General features: G+C 42.0%; 1 long non-coding RNA gene across 3 annotated transcripts in view; it reads right to left on the reverse strand.

Annotated features, from left to right (window-relative positions):
* Positions 1-23724, reverse strand: part of LOC106028077 (uncharacterized) — a 56381-nt gene extending 32657 nt beyond the window's left edge. For all 3 annotated transcript variants that reach the window (XR_010046721.1, XR_010046722.1, XR_010046720.1), the window contains exons 1-2: positions 22957-23724; positions 2752-2841 (exon numbers count right to left, since the gene is read on the reverse strand). This is a non-coding gene — a long non-coding RNA (uncharacterized LOC106028077). The remainder of the gene's footprint in view (positions 1-2751; positions 2842-22956) is intronic.
* Between the last annotated feature and the right edge of the window lie 1570 nt (positions 23725-25294).

Raw genomic sequence — 25294 nt, forward strand, 5'->3', positions numbered from 1 at the left:
ATTACATACTGTGCACAGCTGCATGTGCTACACTGTCATAGGATGGCAGCACAGTGGCATTGCTGATGCAGCATAACCATAAACATAGCACTGTTGATGCTCCAGTATCACATGGCTTCAAAGGCACTGGGCAATAGCAAATTTTTCACTGTAATCTTTGAGATTGCCATTGTCTATGTGGTCCTTCATGGACTGACTCACCATTATTTTGTGCATGACTGTATATAGAAATATAGCATGTATAGCATGAACATATATTCTTACTTCCCTTGATTTCTTATACAAAAGACAATATACAGGCTGGGGATTTAGCTCAGTGGCATAAGCGCCTGCTTTGCAAGCGCATGGTCGTGAGTTCAATCCCCGGTACCGATTAAAAAAAAAAAAGACAATATACACTATACACGTTCTGTAGAATGCTATTTTCATACAAAATACATCCTGGTGTTCATTCTATGTTAGCACACAGATAACACTTATTAAGTGACATAGAACACTCTTAGTCCTTACCATCACATACAGTGCTGCTGTGAACTTGCCTGTAAATCCTTTTGTATATGCACAGATCTATCTGCAAGGTAAATTTCTGAAATTGGGAATTTACAGAGTTTGATTACATATCTCTGTTTTAACACATATCAAATAGTGGCCTGTATGTGGTTAGTGTCTCACTGTCTTCTACCTATTTTATGAGCTTTTGGGATGTAGAAAATGTCTCATTTATCCTTGCTTTTATAGTCCTACCATAGTGCCTAGCATGTTAATGCTGAATACAAACTAAACTTCCAGACATAACTGTAACCTTGAGAATGTTAAAGAAACCTCTTTGTTTAAAGACTGAGATTTAGGTACAGACTGAGCCACTCCTGCTCCCGAGTTTCTATTTAAAGATGAAAAGGGGACCCATAAAGATAGAAGTACTGGAAGCAGAGGAAGGGTTTTAAGGATCAGGCTCTCTTCAAAGCCAGAGACTTGGTTGATGTCAGGTAAACATCTGGGTTAAACCCAATAGAGAGATAGGATGGCACAATGGACAGGAAGCCTTTAGAACTCTGACTTGTGAAGGTCAGCTGTGGTTTCTGAGAATAGCATTTCTCAAACCCAGCCAAGATGCATAAGAAAGGTCAGGGTACCTTCAGAGCAGAATCAGTGCAGAGATGGAGATGGGAGGAGGGATAAGGAGGAAAAAAAGGAGGTGCAAGTGGAAGAGCAGGAGGAGGAGGAGAGAGGAGAGGGAGAGGAGGGAGAATGATTCTAGGTAAACAAGCTTCTTTGCTTTCATAAGAGCCTGTTACTGCCTCCTGGTTTATACTGCAGCCTTCACAACCTTCAGGAAAACCATTAGCAAAGGGTTAGGGAAAACTCAGACCTGGTCTTAAGCTGTCGACGGCCATACTTCTCCAGCTACTTCCCTCCTGATCCCAGAGTGGCCCCAGCATGACTCTACTCTGCAGACAGGTGCAGGATTCTCCCTCTCCCAAGTCATCACTAACCATTGCAGCTGCTACTGGACTACGTGTAACCAAGTGTGAAGAGATAGATGGCAGGTTGATGGGTTATGCACAGAACTCATGGTGGCCCTTGTCAAAATCCTTGCCTCAGGGCTGGTCAGGGATATACAGCTCAGTGATGAAGCGCTTGCCTAGTAAGTGCAAGGTGCAACATCTTGAGTTCGATCTCTGGCTTAAAAAACAAAATCCTTACCTCTCAAAAATTGTCATGGAAAAGTAATTGGTACATCTTTCTATCAACAATGTGGCAATATTATCTCAAAATTGTAAATGTGCTTTTATGTAGCAATTCTACTTCAAGGAATTAATTCTTCAGTTGCACTTATAAAAGTGTATAAAAGTATGCATTGTTGTTGAAGCATTACTGTGAAAAGGAAACATTAAATAAAAATAACCTGAATATTCATAAGCATGGTAATGGCTTTATCCATAATATTGTGTTATGCAATGCTCCTTGCAACTTATAGGAGAATGAGATAAACTCATGTATAGAGCACACAGCAAGAGCCAACACACACTGCTACACAAATAAACACACATTTAAAATAGCAAAAACATTATATAATTTTACTTGTGATTTAAAAGCAGATATGCTTTTAAAAAGTCTGTTAAAATATGATCACTAATAATGATCACTATTGTGGATAGCATTGACAGGACAAGGGCAAAGAGACAGGACTATAAAAAAAATAACTATGTGCTTTTAGTATCACTTTTATAGTTACAAATTCACTTGCAACCAATCTGTATTTCTTAGGGTCTTGTGATAATTAGGTTATATATGATTTGGTGGTCATTTTTGACTCAGAATAAACATCACTTTAAAAGTTTAAAAGGGTGTTTTTTATGACTTTTTAAAAAGCTATGGCTGAACTTTTTTGAAACTCAAGAAATTGAATTTAGCTTTGTGGCATATATTCAAAATGCAATTCATGCAGAAAACTCAGTAAAATTTCCTGTGATTACAAAATCCATGTGTTGAGCTCTCAGTCAGTTGACAAGATTATTAATAATTTTAGTTTTGACAAACTTCCATTTATCACTTACCTGAACACTTTTAAGGAATGCTTTTTAGTTTTGTGTTTTATTTCAGGCTAGATCTCTTATGCAATGGACTTAGAAATCATAAAAAATATATTGCCATATTTTATCAAGGTCAAGGAGAAGTGAAGAAGAAATACAATCTCATATTATGCAAGTGTCCTACTGCTAAAGAAGGGACTGCTCGGTACAGACTTACACAAAGTGGCAGAATCTGATTTAGATTTTAGCATCCTGATAATTGGAGCCATTCAGACAGACTCTATGCCTGATCCTGAAGAATGAGAACCTGAGACAAGAAGCGAGAAAGATGAGAAAATGTCAAGGAAAGAGAAACATTTGGCAGACACAATTGGCAATAGCTTCAAGTAGCTTCTTGTAGCAAGGCTTTAATCAAATGCAGCAGAATATTATGTAGAACATCATATTCCAGGTCACCTACCTTTTCCAAGACTGCCTGTTGCTAAGATGATGATGTCTTTGGTGGCTACTTTAGCACAATTTTCTGATGTCCAAAAGTTTTAGCAATTTGCCTTTCCACAATGCGGGGGGGGGGGGGGCCTGAGAAGTGTACATTTTAAATTTATTTGCATTGTTCCTCTCCTCTGTGGAACAGTATTCTGTGTTTGCAAGTGTAGACAAACCTGCATTATTTTTGCATAGTAAGATGACAGGTCCATTTTATAAGACAATGGTAGACATATCAAGAAATAAGATAACTTATCTTACTGTAATTATAACAGGTCTAGTTTATGGAAATGAGCCAAACCTGAAATCCATAAATAACCTTAAGAAATTTTCAGAATCAAAGCACACTTTTGAGGTTAGCTCTGAAACCTTTGAGAGTCTCCACTTTCCAGCTCAATGCTAATGCACAATAATCCCTAGAGTAAGGGAAACAGGAAGTTAAAAGGTCATCAAATAAAAAAGAAACAACAGAAATTAAGAGAAAAATAAAGCTGTAATATAGCAATAATGAGAGCCTGGTTTCCCCAGTTCATTTATTACCCCAAAGTTCAACTTTTACAAATGTAAAAATGAATACACCTTTCTATGAAAAGTTACTTTTACAAAATAAATAGGTTCTAAATATGTTTGGTGATTTAAATATATCTGTTGATATGATTTTGGGCTTTATTAAAATTGTGATTCTGAAAAATAAATTATTTTGAGAACTAATTTGAAGACCACTCATAATTTGACCCCAATTATTTGAATAGTACTGGTGAAAGTATATTTTTAAAACTCAGTTCTCCAGATAACATACATAAATATACCAAAGTTCACAAGATTGAGTATCTCTTCAAACACATTTTATTATAAGCTGTTTTCTCCTTTGAGTCACTGATCAACTTTATTATGTGCAGTTTCCACAATACAAGTCTATTTGTGCCAGTGTCTTAGCATCAGAGTATCCTCTCATCAGAATACTGGTTAGGTTCCCTAGTGTGAATCACTTATCCAGTTGCTCGCCTGATTATTCACATGTTTTTGAGATTTGTGAAATGTGGCAGATAAACAGGTTTATGCTGTGTGCAACTTGGAGGGCAGCCAATGTCTGTGTGCCTATACGGTATATTTACTCTCCTTCCTCAAATCTCTCTCCCACACAGAGAAGCCGTATTTTAAGACCAAAATCAGTGTAGAATGCAACCCAGTAATGTCACTGCAGAAAACAGCAGGTGCTCATCCACTCATTTGCAGTGATTCTTGCAGTGAAGAAAGTGAATCGATGATTTACCCAATGGACAAAGAAACGTCACAGCGAACATTTGGGAAAATCAAATGCAGAAAAAGCACATTGTCCTTTAAAGGCGTGCTCTAATTTTAGAAAGCAAAACCTCCCACAAGAAAAATAAAGAATTTTGCTGAAGTGCTCTGGCTGTACCTGCTTTAAGCAATGGCATGTTTCCTCTCTCCCTCCTTCCCCTGTTGTATTGCTTTTGTGTTGCACTTCTAAAATAAATATCAATAAATCATTGCAGTTAGATACTCTAATATAGACAGAAATGTACTTGACTCCCTACAGTCATTACAATTGGAGGGGACTCTGATTAGGATGCTTTACTTAATTAAGTGATATCGTCTAAAGAGAGTTCTTCCCTCCATTTTCTGTTTAACAGTCTTATAAAACACCAACAGAGGAAATTCATTCTGTTGTTTGCTTTCCTTATTGTAAATGGTTTCTTCTCATTCATATTTTACAAAAGATGTCGAGTTAATGAAACAGCTAATAAGCCAAAGACTGTGGTTCAGCTGTATACAACCTTGTTTAAATCAACCCAGCCAGCTAACCCGGACACATCTCTTCCCACCAATCCCAGAAAAAATATTTCTTTACTTTTTGCTTTTTTTTTTTTTTTCAGCACGTGTGACCAAAAAATTAAGATGTTTTAAAAACATATTTTTATGAAAATATCACACTGAAAAATCACACTTCATCTAGTTTAGGTATAGCTTAACAGGCTTTTAAAATCTGTTTCTTTGAGAAAACAGAAAAAATGGGCAAAGAATAAGCAACCCTTAATGCATTAGAGGTTATTTGTGAGGCACTTTGATTTTACTGAAAGAAGTCATTAAATTTGGATTGCCAATACAAATATGATTATATATGTTTTCTAAATAAAATGTTATTATGTCGCAACTGAACTCATCCATTTATTGTTTGTTTACCTAATGCTCAAACGCATGTTTTATTCATAGATGTCTGGGAGAAAAAAATTTTTGCTTGATAATCACACCAAGCATATTTAACAAAAGCGATTCTCCTTTTTTATTAGTGAACAAGTTTAAGCAGAATGATTTCATTTTTTCCCCCATTTAGTTAATTCAGACTAGCAGGATCCTTAGCCTACAGCTTTTGTTTCTCCCCCTGCTGCCTTTTATACCTTTAATGTATGCATGCCTATCCACTGATGGGAAAATATCATTTCCTGAAACTCTTCCTTTTTCCTTCTCATTATTCTCTCAGTTGATTTTTAGTTTTGGTTAGTTTTCACTGTCAAATCACTTTGTGCACAGGTTAGATAAGTTGAAGCCAAGTACACAGTTCATTATCTTGCTGAAGATTTTATACTGTCTTTCATTTCAGTGTATTTAAATTTGAAGTAATCTCATTCTTTAAAAAAAAAACAACATGGCTATATTTTTGAAGAAATTGAAAATTGTATAAAATAGAACGTAGTCAAGAAAGTAAAGATTTATTGCTCTCTGTGAAATTTTTTCATTGCCAAATAAAATATTTTAGCAACATGTTTGCAATCTTCGCAAATTAACAATAGTCTTGCATTGAATTTAGCAATTTTATCTCTATTAAAAACAGAATTAAATGCAAAAGCTCTCTTAAATTAACACAACCAGCTTATCATCAATTTTCTCTTACTTTACCACACTGTACAGCCAAAAGCATTCGATCTGTAAAATTTAAATGCACATAAGTCTCAATATGCAAAGCTGAATATTAATGAATCACATTCAAGGAGTTTTTAATTAATTGCTAAGCCATTAAAAGAACATTTTATGACACAAAATGTATAGCTTGGTCATTTACCATGCTAAATAATAATAATAGTACTACTAATAACGTATAATCACTAAATAGGTTAATTTTTATTATAAGCTTTTGTTTTAATGTACATACCATCCAACATAAAACTACTGCATGAAAAATTCTACAATTGCAAAATTTTCTTTATCTCCTAAGTAAAGAAAATATAAGAAAAACAATAAATCAACATGCCCCAGACATATTAGTCAAAGTGAATTCCAGAAGTTGCTTATAATTGCTTTTATTATTTTTAAAAGCACTGCTTATTAAAGACTAGTTTTTCATTAGTTCTAAAGTGCATATAATTTTAGTTTTTGTTCAAGTGCTGTAACCTACGTATTTTTTGCAACTAAGAGCTTACCCTAACTTCTGCTAAGCTAACTGCTTTATAGATTTGCAAGCTCTTCATTTTAAAAGGTGCCTTTGTCCTGAAACTAAACATATGACATTCCTCTCCCCTAAGAAAAATTTTGAGGAATTGAATAACAAGTAAATCTGGTAAGGTTTTATTCCATCCCTCCTCACATTTGTCTATGTCTTTAAAAATAACTTTTAAAAATAGCAAATGTGAGGGTTTTTTTCCTAAGACTAAGATGAATGAGAACTGCATCTAATGAAGTACCACTGAAGTCAGAGTAGACGCTGAGTCATTATCTGGCAGAAGAATGTGAGTTCTATTTTGCCTGCACCAATTAATTTTATCAAATGACTTTTCTACTTAAATCGTTTGCTTTAGGACACACTGATTTTAGAGATAAGCAGAGTTATTGTAACATGCATTTTAGACCATTATTATTTCAATTCCTATAAATCAAACTGTATGCAACAGAGCCAGTTTGAGGGGACTATTAATTGAAACTGCTTTTCACAAGAGCAGTTAACATGTGTAGCTAATGCTGCAGTCCTGACAGGCAAATATATCACATTTTAAAAATTTAACACAAGTATGACAATGTCTTTTAGTAGGCTTTTTAGATGAAAATACTCTACATCTTAATGTAGTTTTTTGGATTTGTAAAAGTAGTGTTCTAAATAAAGTTTGTGTCATCTAAACCATTTGTCTCTGAAAAGCAACAGGAAATGTAAATTTTCTAGAGAAAACATAGCTTAGAGATACTGTCCTACAATAAAGTAGCTCAAATCTGTGTTAAAAATAGGACAAAGAAAAAATTTAGTGCCACAGATAAGATAGTTCCTCGAAACTAATTTTTTCTTTCCAGAGAAACATGAATGTCAAGAAACAAAAGATTTAGCAAAAATATTTTTTTTGAAAAGGAGCAGAAAAAATTATTTTAAAATCTTGTGTGATGTGGGAGGAGAAAAAACAAACAAACAAAAAAAAAAAAAAAAAAAAAAAAAACAGAGCAGACCAAAATAAACAACCACAAGCAAGATAGTCAAAGTCAGACTTCTTTTTTATTTACTTCTAAGGCATATTTTCTATCACCAAAAGACGACTGCAGAGTCTGGAGAACAAAGTACTTCCATTGGCGAGTTATACTTTATAAATACTGGGACTGCATCACTGACTTGTTTGGAAGAAAATTCTGTTATTATTAGTACCAGTTTTGTCTCCAGAAAGAATACCTGCTAGTCTTTCACAAATTTGCTTTCATGAAGGAGCAAACTTGACAATAAAGTACTGTCAGCACGTATACATTTCTGATTCAGTTTAAACATACTGATAAGTAATCAGCCTAAAAATGTTTTGAGCTCTCTCAGTGGCCCAGAGGGAGCTCTACCTTTAATGACAGAGGATGAGGTAACAAAGAACATACTTTTTCAAAAAGTGGGGTGCAGGGAAGGAAAAAAATGTTGTTTACATTGAACAGACTTTAAACTTCATGCAAATATGACAAAAGCAGTATTTTCTCTAGTAGAATAATTCTTGAATATAATAAATAAAACTAAAACTAAACTTTTCTGGGTAAAATCAGGCACTCAATGAATTGTAGAGACAGAAGTGTTAAGCACTGAATATTCTTTTAAGATATGTAAGATGTGAATATTACTGTAGTTTACTTAGTGTATAGTATTGTGCCAATGTGTGAATATGTATAATGTAGTATTTCATTGTTTATAGTATATTAAGTAATCATTCATAATATTCTTGAGTTCCACAGTCCAGAAAAGTTCAGTTATCTTTCATAAGTACAAAACTCACACATAAAGTATGTAATAACTCAAATGCATGTTCTAAATTTTATTTTTAAAATCAATAATTTTCCTTATGTTCAAACACCTAGTAAACTAAAATAAAAATTATAACTCAGATGTTCCCCAAACACAAGTAAAGCAATACGGGAATTTTCAAGATCTTATTTCCATAACAATGATTTAAAACTAATTAAAAGAAAGCATTTAAATGCATTATATATTTTAAGGAGTCAAATATTTATTTCCAGTCCATGTTGCATAAGACTGTGGGAAGTTTGTATTATGAAGATCAGATGGTGCACTGATGTGAGAAATATTGCGAAGTATCCTGTTGATTGGTTCTAATTAACTGCAACGCTCTTGTGTTCTCAGTTTTAGCCGGCACACACTATACAATGCCTTTTATCTTGCTTTGAATGGATTTTTTACTTAAAAACAGCTGATCTCAATATCTATAGCATTTTGGCCTTTAAAAAATTTCCTGCAATATTTCCTTTCTGATTTTAAAAGAAAAATTAAAAATATTTCCAAAACATCAAGTATAGTCAATTAAATCAATAGCATTCATATAGCCTTATACTTGTATTTTGCATGTTTTATAAGACATAACCACATTCTCCAACCACATTTCCACTTCTTTTTAAAAGTTATATGTCTGGATAATGGTTTAAGCAGAAAATTCCGAAAAGCAATCTAGAGCATGCTGCTAACTTTCATCTATTTTTATATTTACCATCAGAATGCTAAATTGAACAGAACACTAAAACGTGGGATGCAGGACAAGGGGTAGGAGGGATTGCAGAATTAAAAAAAAATTAAATAAGATTCTTTGCACTCACCTTCTGTGATGATTTAAGCTCAAGAAGTCCTGACAGAGAGAAGTCATGAATTTTCATTAACTTGACACATGTCATACATTTAGAAACATTTTGATTTGCCCTGGGACCCCTGCATGTCTCTGAAGCACAGTAACAGTGCTACGATGTGTTGTAGGTACAAACCCTATAAACTCCCAGAGCTCTAGAAGATATATTACTAATGTAAACAGGTCTTTGAGTGGGGGGAAGACACATTAAATAACAGGCAGTTTCCAAAGAAATATCCAATTTAAAATAAAGAAGCTATTATTAGAAGCAGCACACTTTCTGTAATTTTAAGGGCCACAATTTTATCCATACTCTAACCTTCTAAGATAATGCAATTATTTGGACCAAGAAATAGAAATAATTTTGGATAAGCATAACCCAAAAATAAGGCTGAATCATTCATTTAGCTTAACAGACTTTGATAGTAATTGCATAGTTCTCTTTTTGTTCATATGAAGATAAAATATGATTTGTGTGGTCAGAAAGTCCACGCTTTCAAAATGACTACTAACATCCTTATCTTTATAAAGCTAAATGTAGCAAGTATGAGTTAATCAAGACAGAATTTTATCCTAAATAACATGTTTAAGAGTTATCTTTCAAATATTTCTGTTCCTTTTAAAATTGTGGAAAAGCACTAAGATAGAGTAAAACTAAACATTAGGAGAGATTATTAAATGTAAAGTGGTAAATTACAGAATGATAAAAATAAACTGGTGTTACAAATCATTTCTACTGTGCCCCCACTTTACAACAGAGAAAACTGAGGCTCAGAGAGATAAAGGGATTTTCTCAAGGTCTTTCAAGGAAGTAAAGCTAAACTCTAAGGAAGACCTCTGGCTTCTGGCAGCTCTTCGCCAACTCTACAGTTTCCCAATGCTGTAATAGAAAGACCACTCAGGTGACGGCCAATGATACAGTTAAGTAAAATAATGTATGGATGTCGAAGGTATGTGCAGAACATACCGAATTAATCAGCCATCTTTACAGTGTGAACAATCATGTGTTTAAGAAGATGCTTCTCTGGGAAATGTCTTTATGCCTTCATTCTTGTCAGCCTCTGAGGATTTGCAACTGTTAAATGAAAGATATTTCTTCTCAGCATTCTCACCTAAGCAGGTAGGTGAAAACAACCACCAACCACGTTGACTCACTGAGACTAGCTGGCCCCTGCTTCCAATCTTTTCCCCGCTCTGCTGACAGCATGGCGTTTCTAAAATGCACATCTGAGTATGTTTGAATTGCTTCGCCCCTTCAGCTTTACTTCTAGCATCTCTTCGTGTGTGTTCTAGCAATGCAAACTCGGTATTATTCCAACATGATAAGCTTCTGATTGCCTTTGTCCTTTGTCCATGATATTCCTCAACCTAAGATGCCTGCTAAACCCTGCTCCTCCTTCATGAGTGAGCTCCAGCATCAACTTTCCTCCGCCTGACAAACTTCTTTCTTTGGGATTTACTTTCTCTTGCATAGGCTTCCTGTTACTCCATGCAATGAGTTAAGCTGGAATTGTCCATCTATACACTTCTCTCACCACATATATTGTCCGTGGGTCAGTGATTCATGTTTCTCTTTATGCTTAGTAATTTGTTTGGGGGGAGCACTTAGTGAATGTTTGCTGGCTGAATAAATGAACCAAGTTAGAACACCGTATTTTTTCTTATCAAGAAGTCTTTGAGTCTCTAGCTCTTCTCACTGGGTATACATTGACAACTGAGTATCTGTGACAATCTGTTTTTAAATTCCACCTTCCACTTTTTAGATCATTTTCCCATGATAGTGAATTGACTTTGATAACGAATCTGGTGGTGCAATACAAAGTGCTATCTTCATTTAAGTGAACATAAAAATTAATGTGCAATCCATGAAGGCCATACATGTAAGCAATATAAAGGGGAAATACCATCAGTATCTTCATACCAGGTGACTGCTTCAAAAGAGAATTTTCCAACCTAACCAAATGTAATTTAGAGCTAAGATTTAACTTGTACTGAGTTCTACTATCATTTGATTCTGTCCTGTCTTCCTTATCCTGCCGAGCAAAAGCTGTCCAGATGCAAATGTCTTTCAGGAAGCTGCTCAACTGAAACCAGGCTGTCTAGATTCATCGTCCACTTGAAATAATACTCTGGTACTCATTGAAAAAAAGGGTTCACATTCAAACCTGCAAATTTGCAAGTATATTCTTCCCTTAACATGTAAATAATCTTGAGCCAGGTCCCCAGGTTCCAGTAGCTGTCTAGACTAATGAGAGGCATGAGATACCCTAAGCCTGCCATCACTTCTAATATGAACCCCCCACCTTGACTCTACTCCGCTGACTCCATTGTGCTCCAAGGCTACAGGTCCTACTCAAATGTGAAGACTGCTTAGTGAGGACTAGGAGTTAAGAGTACAGTGATGGTAGACCTTGCTCCTGTGTAATGGATTCACTGTGGTCATTGGACCACTGCCCTATGTTGAATTGTCATTAACATCACTTTTAAATCCTTTTCTGGTTGACATAAACAAGAGAAAAGTACCAGTAATACTCATTTTCTGTCACATTTTGTATATCAGAAAGGATTACAGGGAAATAATGAAAGTATTTCACAAATTGAGTCAGAAAATATTTATTGAGTAAATATTAGGTGCCTGGTGTTATATAAACTACAAACAGCAGATATACAGAAGAGGAAAAAAAAAGAGAAAGAATATGGTTATTTATCGATCTAAATTTAAGAATATGAAATGTGACCACCTCTCAAATCATTGGTTTGGAACTTCTTGTTATCCACTTGCTCTCTGTTCCCATGAAAGAAAAAACATTCCTAGCAAGGAACTGATGGTCAATATAACAATGTTCATCAGCATACATTTCATCTTCTAACTTAATACGCAATAAAAAATACATTAGTGTCTTCAACATGGGTAAGGCCATTTGAATGTTCTTGATAAACTTATGAAAAGACATGGGCTTTGGTTTTTTTAAGGATGTGAAATGAATCCATTACATTAGAATGACTCTTGGTAGCAAGGGCAAGTAATGATTTGTATTATAAGCTAATGAGGTGAAGGGTAGGCATATTTGTACAATAAAACCTTTTTTATTCACATTTACTGACATTCTCTCCCATTTTGCCTAAATGAAGTTGAAAGATTGTTCGCCATTCAGTATTATTTAAACCATAAGACACAAATGTGTCATCTGGTTTTAAAATATTTTTCTTCTTTGGTAATTGTGATGACTAATGTCTATCTCCATTCTTTAAGAAGACACTGATGTGATAATATAATTTGGGAAAAAATTAAATTAGTTTTTTTATATCCCACATCTAGTGACTCTTTAGAATATTAGAAAAATATTATAAGCTTCAAAAATACATTTTGCTAGCCTTCCTGAACACCCACACTTCAGTGAATTGTACTTTTCTGTTTAAAAAGTGCTACAAGTTCTCTCACATAGCAAGTCACTCAGGGAAAACTTCATCGATGAAATGTTTTTTACAGAAACTACTATAAAAATTATGGCTTCACCTTCAGTGGTGACAGCTCAGTTTAGATGCCCAAACCGCTTACAACATAGGAATATGAGAAAATCTTCCCAATAAAGAGAACTTGGCAAGGCTTGCTTTACCCTTAGGATTCTGTTACATTACCTCTAGATTTAGCAGCCTCAAGATCAGAACACTCATATTGGAGAGAGATGCATTTTGTTTTTATAATGCGCCTATATGGCAAATACCTACTTGTTTCGATCTGATGTATTTTTATCTAACCTCAAATTCACATGTCCCTGAAAGCTGAGTGCCTAAATCTAATGGATTTGGAAACAATTTCTCTATAAAAGCAAACACTAAAGTCAGGAGTTCACTGACAAGAAGTGATACTCTTCCAAATTTCATTTTTTCCCTACCACCATATGATAAGGCACATTTCCTGATTTTTGCTCTCTTTTAGTAATGAGAATCCTACTGCCATTTCTAGTGTTTTCCGAATGGGCACTGTCAAATGAGGCACTCACAACTTGCTTCCAAGGGAACTGCTGGAGCTCCTGAACCTAAGTCACTTCTGATCAGTCCCCTCCCTCTTTCCAGGAGTGAATTACCAGTGATTTATTCCATAGGAGAGGTGGAAGATGTCGAAACAGGGTTGACTCACGGACCTGCCCTCTGCCACTGATGTTTTCCTGGTACCTTCTAGATGCTGCTGCAGGATTACATGTGTGATTCTCTCCTCTGCTGGTCTCCTGGCAGCTAAATGGGAATACTGGAGGGTTGCCAGAGGGGTAGGTAGCCAACCTGCTTGCCCTTGATTGTGCCTGCCAGCTTTTTAATAGCAGAAGTAGGGTCAAGTAAGTGAAATCATGAACTGAGGAGACTATTCTGAGAATGCAAAGGCAGTTAATGTCCTTCCAAGCCTCAGATGGCTGGCAACCCTTGGCAGAGTAATCTATGATTTGTGGCACCTGACCCATCCACTGAGACTGTTATCTGTGTATTCACCAGAAACATATTTACAGAATCTCTCCATTAGCAAAGATGTCTCGTGTGTGATTACCCAATTGTCATGGTCACACTAGGGTTTTGATACAGTTCCTATTCACAAATGAAAAACTGCACTAAGCTGCACACAGAATTGGTTTAAAGCAGAGATCCTCAATCAGTAGATCAAGGCTTCTCCTGGTAGATCTCCAAGAGATCATCACCACAGCCTTGCTCCCACCTCCCCTTCCCCACAAATTGTATTCCACCGCCCCCATCCTAGCACGAGACAGACATCTTCATTTATTTCTGTGAATCTTCAAAAATTACTAAGTAAATAATTAATATTTATAAACAAGACTAACCCAAAAAAGTTGGCCTATTTCAAGTAGACTTTGCCTCAGACAATATGACAAGAGCTTTATCATATTAGTTAGTGTTGTTCCTCATTTATATAGTACTTAGTATCAGCCAAGTATTCCCACTTAAAATCTTGTTAGTCACAAACACGGAGTTTGGGTGCAGACTGGCTTTCTCTTCAAATGGAATCAAATGTGAAGAAAAAAAAATGTTTAAATATCCCCTCTGGGACAAATGACCTTGTTGAGAGTAGTTACTATTTTAAAGTTTATTGGTTAGTTTAAAAAGTGATGTTTCCCTCTTCTCGCTGCAAAAATAAATGACACCGAAGTGCTCTGCGTCAGAAAATTCTTCTTGTTTACGTTCTGTGTTGGTGGGCCCTTTAGCATTTAGCAGTAACTGGGAACCCTGAAACCTCTTAGGAAATTGAATCGAACTCAGTGGGAGCAAAGAGGTAGCCTTAAATCAAAAGAGAAGAAACTCAATGTTGTCTCCTGGACCAAAAGATGTCCTGAGCAAGGTAAAGAAAAGTGACAAAGTCGTGCCACATAAAGGAAGGCAGTAAATTTGCATAGATCAAGAAGTGACCTGACTTGATAGTAAATGCAGGCGACCCTTGGGAACTGCATGGGTTTACATGCTCAAGACCTTACAGACTTGGACAACTTGGCCCTTCTCAGGCAGGACCTAGAGGCCTGAGCTTTGAGCCTCTGAGTCTGGCCGAAGGGCGAGAGGCCTGTCACGGGAGCTCCAGCCCTAAAGGAGAGCTGGCTGCGAGATCCCGGAGCCCAGATGTCCGCTGATCCTGCACTGGCCCGGAGGAAGCCTCGGCGGGGCTCAGCACCTCTCCCTCCCTCTCTGGGTGTCTGCGCGGCGGTGCAGGGCCGCAGCACAGAGCTAAGTCCAAGCGGAGGCCACAGTTCCGCGGGATCCAGGCGCCTTAGAGGCATCCACTCCGCTGCAGGAAGACAGAGCCGGACAGAGGCCCAGTGCCCCGAGCCCACACAGGGATCATCCCCCCCGGACGCGCGGGGCCGCAGTAGCGGGGCCGTGAGCGGGACGCAGGCACCCGGCTGGGGACTTGGCGGGAGCTCCCGGAGTGGGGGCGCCCCTAGCCGCAGAGAGTCATCTCCACGCAGTTTGTCCTGGCGACACGAATTCAACCCCTGCGAAGATGAGCAGGGCATTAGCGAGCAACAGGGGAAGAGCGAAGAGTTATTTGAGTGGGGGAGGGGACAGGCGTGAGGACTAGCCTGAAATACAAGAAAAGAAATCCCTATCACTACCAAAACCGTTCCTAAGAAGTCCCGAGGTTTTATGCCTGGAGATTCCATTTTAAAAGCTGGAAAAAATTATTCCACAGCTTTTAATTGAAGTAAACAAAGTGCAACAAATCCTAACTCAAATATGATTGCCGTGAGATTAGGGTCTAATTGCTTAGGGTTCAGGTGGAATCCGCGGGCTAAATCCTACAGGGCCAATCTGAATTTCACAATCATTCTGTCAAAAGGAGAGCGATGAGGGCCCACACGCTTCCTAACAAGTCATTTTTAACAGTTACAAGCTTCGCACAAAGACCACACAGGGCGTCTAAGAGATGCAAATCTAATCCCTGGTCATTCTACAGACCTTCAACAAAGATGTGCTAAACCCTAATAGAAAAGAAATCAGTTCTCCGTCACCAGCCCCTGGTAAAATCTATTAGAGGAGGGACAGAGCCGCATCTACAGCCGTGGCTGCAAAGGTTAAGGACAAGTACAAATAAGAGGGACCCAGTTTTGTTTTCCGTGTGAAATATCGGGAGAAGCTCACCCCGAATGAGGGACGGGGTTCGATCCGTGGTTTCGCATTCATTTGAATGCTAGAAAAATAAATAAATAAACACACACGCAGAGGAAGACTTGCAGGCTCCGTTTTTGAATTTAGGGGGAGCCCCCTCCCCCAGATGGAAATCTTTGACTACGAAATTAATCGGAGAATTATGAAGGGGAGAGAGCGAGCGGCGCGAGGACAGGCTGGGACGCGGCCACGCTGAGTGCGCGCCGGGCGCCTCGTGGTCCTCCGGCCGAAGCCGGGTGGGCGAGCGCGCTGGACGGGGACCCGGAGCCCTCGCCGCCGTCTCGCCGCTGGGCCGGGCCGCAGGGCGCCCACAGAACGGGCAGGGCACCCCGCTCCCGAGGAGCGCGGAACCGCGGGCCCCGCGACCTCCCCCGCCGAGCACGGCCGAGCCGCGGCGGGCCACCCGGGCGCGTCGCGAATGCGCGCGGCGGCGGCGGCACCTCCAGGGCAGGCGGTGTCGCGCCGGGGCGCTGAAAGGGTTGCGATCCGCTAACCTGGATCACAGCGCGCGTGACCCTTTAAAAAGGAAAGGCCCGGGGACCCCGGACGGGAGCGTGACGTGGGGCTTCCTCCTCCTCCGCCCGCCGGGCAGCCCGCCAGCCCGGCCTCCTCCCGCGCCACGTCCCGGCGCCGAGCTGCTGACCAGGTCCGCGCTGGGGGGTGACTTGGGGCTCCAGGGCGAGGCCGGGCCTGGGATCCGTTCCTAGGTGCGGCGCAGTCACCCCACTGTGTTCCCCAGCAGCTGGGGCGCCCTGCACGTGACTCCGCCTTCCAGGCAACGCTCGCGGGGTCTAAAGGGGGCGCTGTCCGGCGGCCAGGGTCGCGAGAACTATAAAGCTTCCTTTTTTCCAAAGGTCTTTCTCCCAGCTGCGGGAAGGAGAATGGGACACGTGTGCGAAAGAAGTTTTGTCTGCTTCTAGGAAAGTTTCCAAAAGATACTATTTTTTTTCTTCTTCTCCCTGTAACTGCACCCCGGGCTCCCAGGTCCCCTCGAAACTGTAAATCCCCAAGCTTCGAACCCTGGAGCTGTCCAAACCGAAGGAGCAGCACGAAGAAGGGGAGATAAACTCCAGCCTCTGACCTCTGGGCTCCACAAAGGTTTAATTTGCTCTAACAAGACGGCCCTATTCTTAAGGCCTGGCAGAGGGAAGGCGGGGTTTGCCTCCAGGTATATATATGGCTCCCCTCCATCCCACTCTTTGCCCTTCCATCCTACGTGTCCGCCTCAGGCGGGGCTGTACTCCTGCCTCCCCATATACCGACATTAATTGAATTTCTCCAGACCGAGGCTTCTCTTTGCTTCTTCTATCATTTTTCTTGCTGGCCCTCTGATAGGCTGACCTTGGCCATTCTTTGCTTTTCTTAGTCCTCAACTGGGCTCCCATATGGACTTTGCTGGCTTTCATTCTTTAGAGCGTAGCGCATTCATTTTATCTGCTTTTCCTTTTAGTACCGACGTTAGGAAAATGATACCAAATCGCCTACAAAGCGAGGCTGCAAGACTGCAGCTACGAGGCTGGAATTAGACAAGAAAGCAAGTAAAACGAGGGCATTGAAAGGAAGAAATGGAAAGTGAAGGGGGGTAAGGAAACAAACAGTCGATAATCAAGTTACATCGAACTACAGACACAAAAATTGAAATGCTCCTGCAGATGATCGATAAGTCCTGGTGAGGGTCTCCCATACCCACATCGGGAGTCAGGGCAGAGGACTCCCCAGGGAAGGTGGGCTGGGGCTTTGTCTCTTTCCCTGGAACTGCACCTGCAGACTTGGGCTAGCAATTCTGTGTGGAAGGATAAGTGCAAATCAACCATAACTTCTAGAAACAGTCATGCAATCACCATGGTCTCAGGGAAACTGCTGGATGGCTGAAACTTCCTTCCTGGGAGCCTGCTCTGGCTTTCTGTGGATCTAAGGTGTCACATTCCCGCGCACCATCTTCTGTCCACCCAGCTAGCCCTGTACTGTGTCCAAGCAGATTGAGTTCTGCCCATTCCAGTGTTAGCCTCACCTTTTTTCAGCTGTAGTTCTGTTCTCCTCATCTGCAGAACTAGGGAGTTTAGAGGTTTCCTGTTATGGAAAGCCTCCACCCCAGCCCTCCGCTCTGAGGACCGTGCCTCTGGACAACTCTCCCTTATCCAAAGAATAGGTTGTAGAGAGAAAAACATGTTAGAGGGTTTTAAAAGGATAATAAGAGAAGTGTAGGGGGAAAGGATGAGTTTAGATCCTTGTGGTCTCTATTTGATCCTTGTGGTCCTTATTTGTCCCTATTTGATGTAGGGATTATTTAAGAAATTTTGCAGAAAATTGAGCAAGCCAGGCTAAAAGCTGTGCAGAATCCAACACAGTTGCAAACCCACTCATCCCCCACCCCATTTCTTGGTTGACCATCTTCCAGGGGCCTGATACCTTGCAAGAACGTCTAAAATCACAGCATTTAATGAAGACACATCAACCTGGGGTTAATAACAGAGCCACATTTGAAATAAAAACAATAGAATCAACATTAAGCATACCCTATTTAGACTGAGTTTCTACTAGGTAGTTCATTAGACATGGTTATCTGAACAGAGGAATCTTGCTTTTCTTAAGAAAACTTGCTAGAGAAACAGCAGCAGTTGCTGACTTTTTATTTATTATTTTCTCCCAAGACTGTTCTTTAAGATCTTCTTTGTAAAAATTCGCTTGAGTTAGAGTTTGCAGCATTGTGGTAAGCCCGTGAATTAGTAGCCTTACGTTCATGGAAATAAACAGATCTAAATGCACGGGACGCTCCTACTGTCGCACACCAGGCGACCAAGTTTGTGTGGTTTCTAAGAGGCTTGGTGGCTCTGTCGGCAGGCGGCGCGCCGCAGAGGTCGCTCCTCCCGCGGGAACCGGATGGAGTCACAGGCTGGGGTGGGGTGGGGGCGGCGGGGGACGGGGTGAGCCGAGAGACTGGGGCTGGTGCGTTGGTGGAGAAGAAGTGGGCAGGCGGGGTGAGGCCTCAGGATGGGGGTGGGATGGGGGAAGGGAGGGGACTCCGAGCAGGGAAGGGGGAGGCAGCCGACAGCTGCTTCTCTTAGTCCTGGAAACCAGAGTTTCCACGAGAGACCATAAAACAGCTCACTATTTCAAGTGCCCACACTTCTCATAGAGACCCTGACAACCAATTGGGAACCTCAAAGCCACGAAGGGTCCCCTAAGACTTTGGCGGTGGAGCTCGGAGGCCGGGTTTGCCCTTTGGGCTTTTTCCAGGCTCTGCAACTCTGACCAGCAGCCTCCTCACTAGTCCCCCACATCAGGTGAGGGATGCGCGGCTCCAGCCGCAAACTTTAGCGTGCGGCAACACCTCTGGCGGTTGTTTCTTTAAAAATAAATTCGAATTTTTCATCAATTTTTTTTTACCCAATGCATTCTTACAGAACTATTAGGAGGAGGACAGTCAACAGGGTTCCTCTGTCACCTTTCTGGCTGTTTTGCCTCTCAACCGTGGAGTCTTGATTTTTTAAGCAATTAAATTATATATTCAACAGGAATATTCCATTTAAAATACATTGCATCCAGAGACACACAGGTCTGAGGCTTGAAGAAAATATTTAGTGCTCGCCTACGGATTCTGTCACCCATCATCTGCTGGGAATGTGCTCTGTATCTTTCAGCGAGTGTCCAGCTCTTATGATTGCAAATGGCCCTGTTTTCAAATGGAAATAAGACTTGCAAACTGATTATGTGTATTGAATCAGAATCACTCCCTAGATCCTCTTGTTTAAAATGTATTGAAAAAAGGATGATGGCTGCAGACCTCTGTAACCAGCTCCCTCTCTTTTCAGGGAGGTCGATCTATTTTGCAACTTTTTGCCATTTGAGCATGTTTCAGCCAGATAATTACGTGGCCATTGTGTTACCAGCCCAGAGCTCAGACATGGTGCACACACCGCCTCCCAGTCGTCTTCCAAGCCTTCTCCACCAGCCTACCCTTAAGCACTACATACACACACCACACACTCATTCACTCCACCCCAACACTCTGACCCAGCAACAAGCACCTCAGTGTCACAACCACCCACAAACAGGGACCCCACACACTTTTTACCAGGTGCAATTCCCCTCATCCTTGCCAGTCCTCTCTTCTCTATTCTGTCTTTCTGCCTACATGTACATCTCAGCATTTAGAGACATACAGCCAACAGATCTAAGTATTTAAGCCATGTCAAGATTTTTGCAACAGCTGGTCCGTGTTAATGTGACATTGCAATTGTTCAAAAATGGTTCATACAATAAGGTTAATGTCAAGGTGCTTTCGTACTTCCATACGTCTCAAAGGTTTTCTCTAGCCCCAACTAGGGCTGGATTATGGGCTATGAGGGGGTTGATTTTTTTAGTTATTTATCTTCCAAAGGTTCTCCCATTTGACTTCAATGTGAAACCAATAGTCTATGTGGGTGAGTAGAGAGGGTGTGAGCTTTACCTGTTTTATGAGATGCAGGTATGATTCAATGCAAGACTTTCAAAATTTACTGCCCCGGGCCTCTCAGCCTCAGTACACCTGCCGGAGAGCAGGAGCCAATATTGCAGTTAATACTGCAGGTCTGTGGGTAATAATGAACTAATTGGAGCTTCCATCTAACCTGGCTAGAGGTGGGAATATATGCTCTGTGCACACCTGTGTAGCGAGGGGCTGTAATTCTTCCTGAAAACTAGACCCGGGCAGAGGGAAGGAGAAAACCCTCACAGCCCAGCAGACTCCCTCCCCCATCTCCATCCAGGCCTCAGACCTCGAGGCACCTTCGAGTGGCCAGGCAGGGAGAGGCCTAATCCTCTAAGGCTTGAATCTCCTCTGAAAAAGCCTGTCACCACAAGTCTGTTTAGGGACTTGGTTCTCAGGAAGCATTTGCAGAGTTCATGCTACACATGGCCATAGTGAGTCACTAAATACTGTCCCGGAGTTCTGAGTTAGAGCAGAGCAAGCAGCCAACACAGAGGAACCGGCTCAGTCCTCTTCGAGTCATTATGATAATTCCCAGGTTTACATCTGCGCACACACTCAGCTGAGCCTGTGCCAGGAGATCAGGCAAATCAGTAGCACTCGGTCAAATAAACACTGGTTTTCCTAGAGCTTTGGACCATTTAGAGCAGCTTCTTTGGGAAGGAGAATGTGAAGCAAACCTTAGACTGCCTGGTTCTGGATGATTTTCCACAGAATGACTCCAGGGCACAATGACAGGAGAAAGACATCCGAGGACACTTCTCATGGTTTGACATTTCTTGTTTTGTAGAAATGAAATTATCAACAGTCATCAAAAAAATTGCAATGTTTAACACATGGAGAAATAACCTGCTGTTACTGACAACTGCCATCTAGAAATCAAAGACAGGATTGCTCTAAACGTGTGAAATCTGTGTGTGTGTGTGTGTGTGTGTGTGTGTGTTTTCTTGTCCGACAGCATCCAGACCTCCTCTCTTATTTCTGCTGCCATGTGAAGGCCACGATAAAGAGGACATTTGCTGTAGATGAAGAGCAGAAATGTTTCCTTTTTTGTTTGTTTAGTTTTTGTTAGCAGTAGTATTGATATGAACATGTTTATTAGAGGATAATGTAAGTTCCGTATGGGAGAACAATTTTTGTTATAAATTGTTTCAGAAAGTCTCATCCATAGCTGTGTTTCAGGTACCAACCTCGAATTCTTTCAGAATAAATTTTAATATTCCCCAGGCATAATTAGCTCTCCAGATTTTCTGTGACAATAAGTACATATTCCAACTTGAAGTGGGCAAAGTGAAAGTTTGTTAATTTGATTTTAAGGGAACCAACTCCAGATTATATCTTAATTGAGGTAATAAATGCATTCACTTTAACAGGTTCTATAAAATCCAATTCTATATGAATTTTTGTAAAATATTGCACAACTATATAAGACATACATGTATATAAGATAGAGATAAATATTATATACGTCTATAAATGCATACATATATAATCAAATATTTATATGCAACCACTTTTACCTACACACAGAGTGAACAGAGTCAGATGTGAATATTAAGTCAGAAGAAAGAGTTCTCTTTACCACATCCTAGCAACCTCAGCATTTATGTTTTATTTATCATTCAGGCAAGGTAACACAATTTATATTATACTGTTCTGCAAGTAACAAAAAGGAATAAAACTGGAAAACCTTCTTGAAACCTCACACTTTCCAAAACTTTGCCACAAGTCATAATAACAAAGGTAATAAATGTTTAGGGAGCACAGATGATACTGGAAACATTATCACAAGAGGCCAGGGAGAGATGTCCAGGACACCCGCCAAACTGGGTATTAGGTCACTGTCAGAGAGAAATGTAGCCTGCCACTTCATCCAAGGTTTCAGGTGAGGAAGAAACTGCTTCTGAGCCAAGTCTCTGAGCCTGCTCTTCTTCCATTCCCTTAAGTCTCATCAAACAAAGTTCAGAAACACAACTCTATGGGGTAAGTAAAGGCTCATGCCATCCTTTCAATAAAGCAGACCTTTATTTCCATTTGTACCAATTCCTGCATCCACTTGGGTGGGCAATCTTGCAGAAAATGGTGAGTGGAGTCAGGTCACTCATTGAGGAGACACCAGAAAACTTTCTGTGTTCCAAGTTGCTGCAGATTGCCAGGCTGGGACTCACTGAGGGTGGTCAGAAGCCCCCATGAACACAACTGCACAAGGAAACACACCAACCAGCCAGGTAGGTAAGGCAGGACTCTGCATCTCCTAACTGGGTTCTAGTAAGCAGGAAAACTCTGCTCCTCATCATCCCAATACCCATGTGCCGCTTCTTTCCATTTACAAAGAAAACTGTGTTTGAAACAAACAAACCAGCAAACCCTGTAAGAACTGTAACATCTCAGATTCACATTTCCCAATAGGCTTCCTAGTTCTCCACAAATAAAATCACCTGCTCACTCTACTTCCTCTAACAACTGGGGGGGGGGGCGTACAGAGGGGGAGTTGTGTCTAGAGGGATGGTAGACATCGGATCAGAATTCAAGGCAGCTTCTCACAACTCTCCTTGTTTATAGAAAATGAATGTCTGCCTGACTTGCTCTAGAAAGGGGGTCAGTCTTTATCAGCACAGTTCACACAGATCCTGGGTTTTTTTTCCTTACCTTAAATTGACCCACTTTTAAGATAAAGACATAATACAAAAAGCACCGACCTTACCTGGTCCCCTAACGAGGTGGAAGTCAGAACACCTCGCTCGCATTTCCTCTCCTCCCGGATCGCCTGAGCCTGGGGAGAGACTCCCGCTACCTGTGCGCGGTGGCGCCTGGAGAGAGCCCCGCACCGCGGCGGGACGCGGAGAGCGCGCTCCAGCCCGCGCGGCCTCTAAAGTCTGAGCTTTCTTCCGAGAGAGACTAGGAGGCCGGATTCGAGCACTGCCACTGGACCTCCCTGGCCCCGGCCCAGGAGAATCTAAACTTCCTCCGAAGACTCCTAGCAGGTCTTTCCCTATGAAGGGCCAAGCCCTAACCAGCGGGGAAACCTGCCTCCTGGGGGGACCTGGGCAGGAGCCGGGCCTCGCCGATCTCCAAGTGCCCCAGTGTTTCTCGGGAGTGGGCCCGGCCTGGCGTGGACTTCGCTGGTTACAGCCCCTATTCCGAGCCTTGGCCCTGCGGCCAAGGCATGCCCTGTTCTCCCAGCCTCCCGGATCCCAGCTGGGCCCGTATAGTGGCGGCAGCAGCCCAGGATCCCTCCCTCCCCTGTGGAGGGCATCTCAGGCCGGCTCTTCTCGCCTCCCCCCAGCCCAGCCCAGCCCAAGGCCCGCCAGCTGAGAGGGCTACTTTCCTTCCTTCCTGGCCCACAGCTCTGGGTTCCCAGGCTGGGGCGGGGGTGGGGAGCCGCTTTGGGATGCTAAACATCAAACAAGCCAAGCCCGGGGTTTCAGGCCCCGAAGCCACTAGAGCGGCTCTCCAGGGCTCTCGAGAAAGTCCTCGTGTTTACGTGGCAGTGTGGGGGTGGGGTGGGGGAGAAGAGAGAGGGGGTGGCATGCTGTCTGCAAAATCTCTCCTACTTCGGGAGTGGGGGTGGGATGCTGGGGTGTACTTTGGAGGAGGCAAAGTTTTTCAGGTTCTCAGCACAACTGCTCCGGACCCTTCACGGGGGAAGTTTTCTGCACTTGCAGCACTTGGCGCCAGGCACATCCGAAATGCTGCTTCCTCCTCCAGTGAAGCTAGAAGGGACCTGGGCCCGGCTTTCTGGAGATCTAGGTTAGGGGACTCCAGGACTTCCCAGAGGTTGGTGGACCGGGCTGCGTGGGCACAGCGTGTCGCCAAGCCGCGAGCCCTCTTGAACCGAGATGAGCACGCGCCTGTTTCTCTAAAGAGACGCTTCAGACCGCGTTCCACTGGCTGCTCCCCGTAGCTGCGACAAAGTCCCCCAGCCAGGAGCAGAGATGGCTGAACCCCAAGTGATTGATAGGAGAAGAGGCCGAGGCCCTGTTTGTCTGGCTCTCATCTGCAGACCCGGCTGAATTCACCTTTTCCCGGGACAAGTAAACAGACTTCAAACTAAGCCGCGGAGGGAAGAAGAATGTGTTTGATAGAAAATCCACCCAGCACAAGGGTGATAAGGCCGGGAGAGTGCCACACAACACTCTGAAACTGTGACTGGCAAAAGTGGCCGAGGTGGGGGGTGAGGGAAGGCGGGCGCAGGGAGGGAAGGGGTAGCCCTGCCTACCTGCCCCAAAGCGTCTAGGCTTGAGGGGGTTCCAGCTCATCTCTCACCTCACAGAAGCCCGGCCCTAGAGCCGAAGAGTAGCTGGAGTACCTGCCTGCCCCACTGCGGGGTGCCTAGCCATCTACACTCCCTGCCCCTGAACAACAGTCGCTGCCCATTCTAGCACACATGCTCACACTTCGTTAGTTTTTTGTATGTTTTCCAATCCGCACCTCACTAGACCCAACTAACCATCCTTCTAGAATCTCCAGGTCCCTTCAGGATATCCGAAACTGGAGCACTGTATCCAGGCCTGGTCTCTTCTGGAAGAAAGCCCTTCCTCACCTCCAGGCCTAAGTTATCCCTGGAGAAGAGCCCTCTGGAAGGCCGGGAAGAGGACGGCTAGGTGCAGCCAAGGATGTGGCCAATCTATTTCTCTTGGTGGTGCTGGTGGTGCTGGTGGTGGTGATGGTGAGGAGTTGGGGACAGAATGAAATGGAAAGGTGAGGAAGAGGAAAGAAAAAAGAAAGTTGAAAATCTAGGCCAGAAGCCAAACAAGAATCTCTCCCCAAACAAACCTTCCAAGTCTAAAGAAAAGTGCTGGGAGGGGCATCTGTCTGCAGCCCACTAGGCTGCCTGTGCTTTGTAGGTTTATCAAGGGATAACAGCCCATCAAAAAGACCGATTTTTTCTTTCTGTCCACAACATTCCTTCTGCCACCACCAGGCTTCATCCCTCACAGCAGCCTTAACAGTTTCCTCAAAACGTATACCTAGAAAGCTGAGACCAGGGAAGTAGAAAGTATAAGAAAGGAGGTAAGAGGATTTTTTTTGCTGGAGTGGGG

This window comes from Cavia porcellus, unplaced genomic scaffold (assembly GCF_034190915.1).
Source record: "Cavia porcellus strain 051 isolate PalLab524CR breed Dunkin Hartley unplaced genomic scaffold, mCavPor4.1 scaffold_1, whole genome shotgun sequence".
NCBI lineage: Eukaryota > Metazoa > Chordata > Mammalia > Rodentia > Caviidae > Cavia > Cavia porcellus.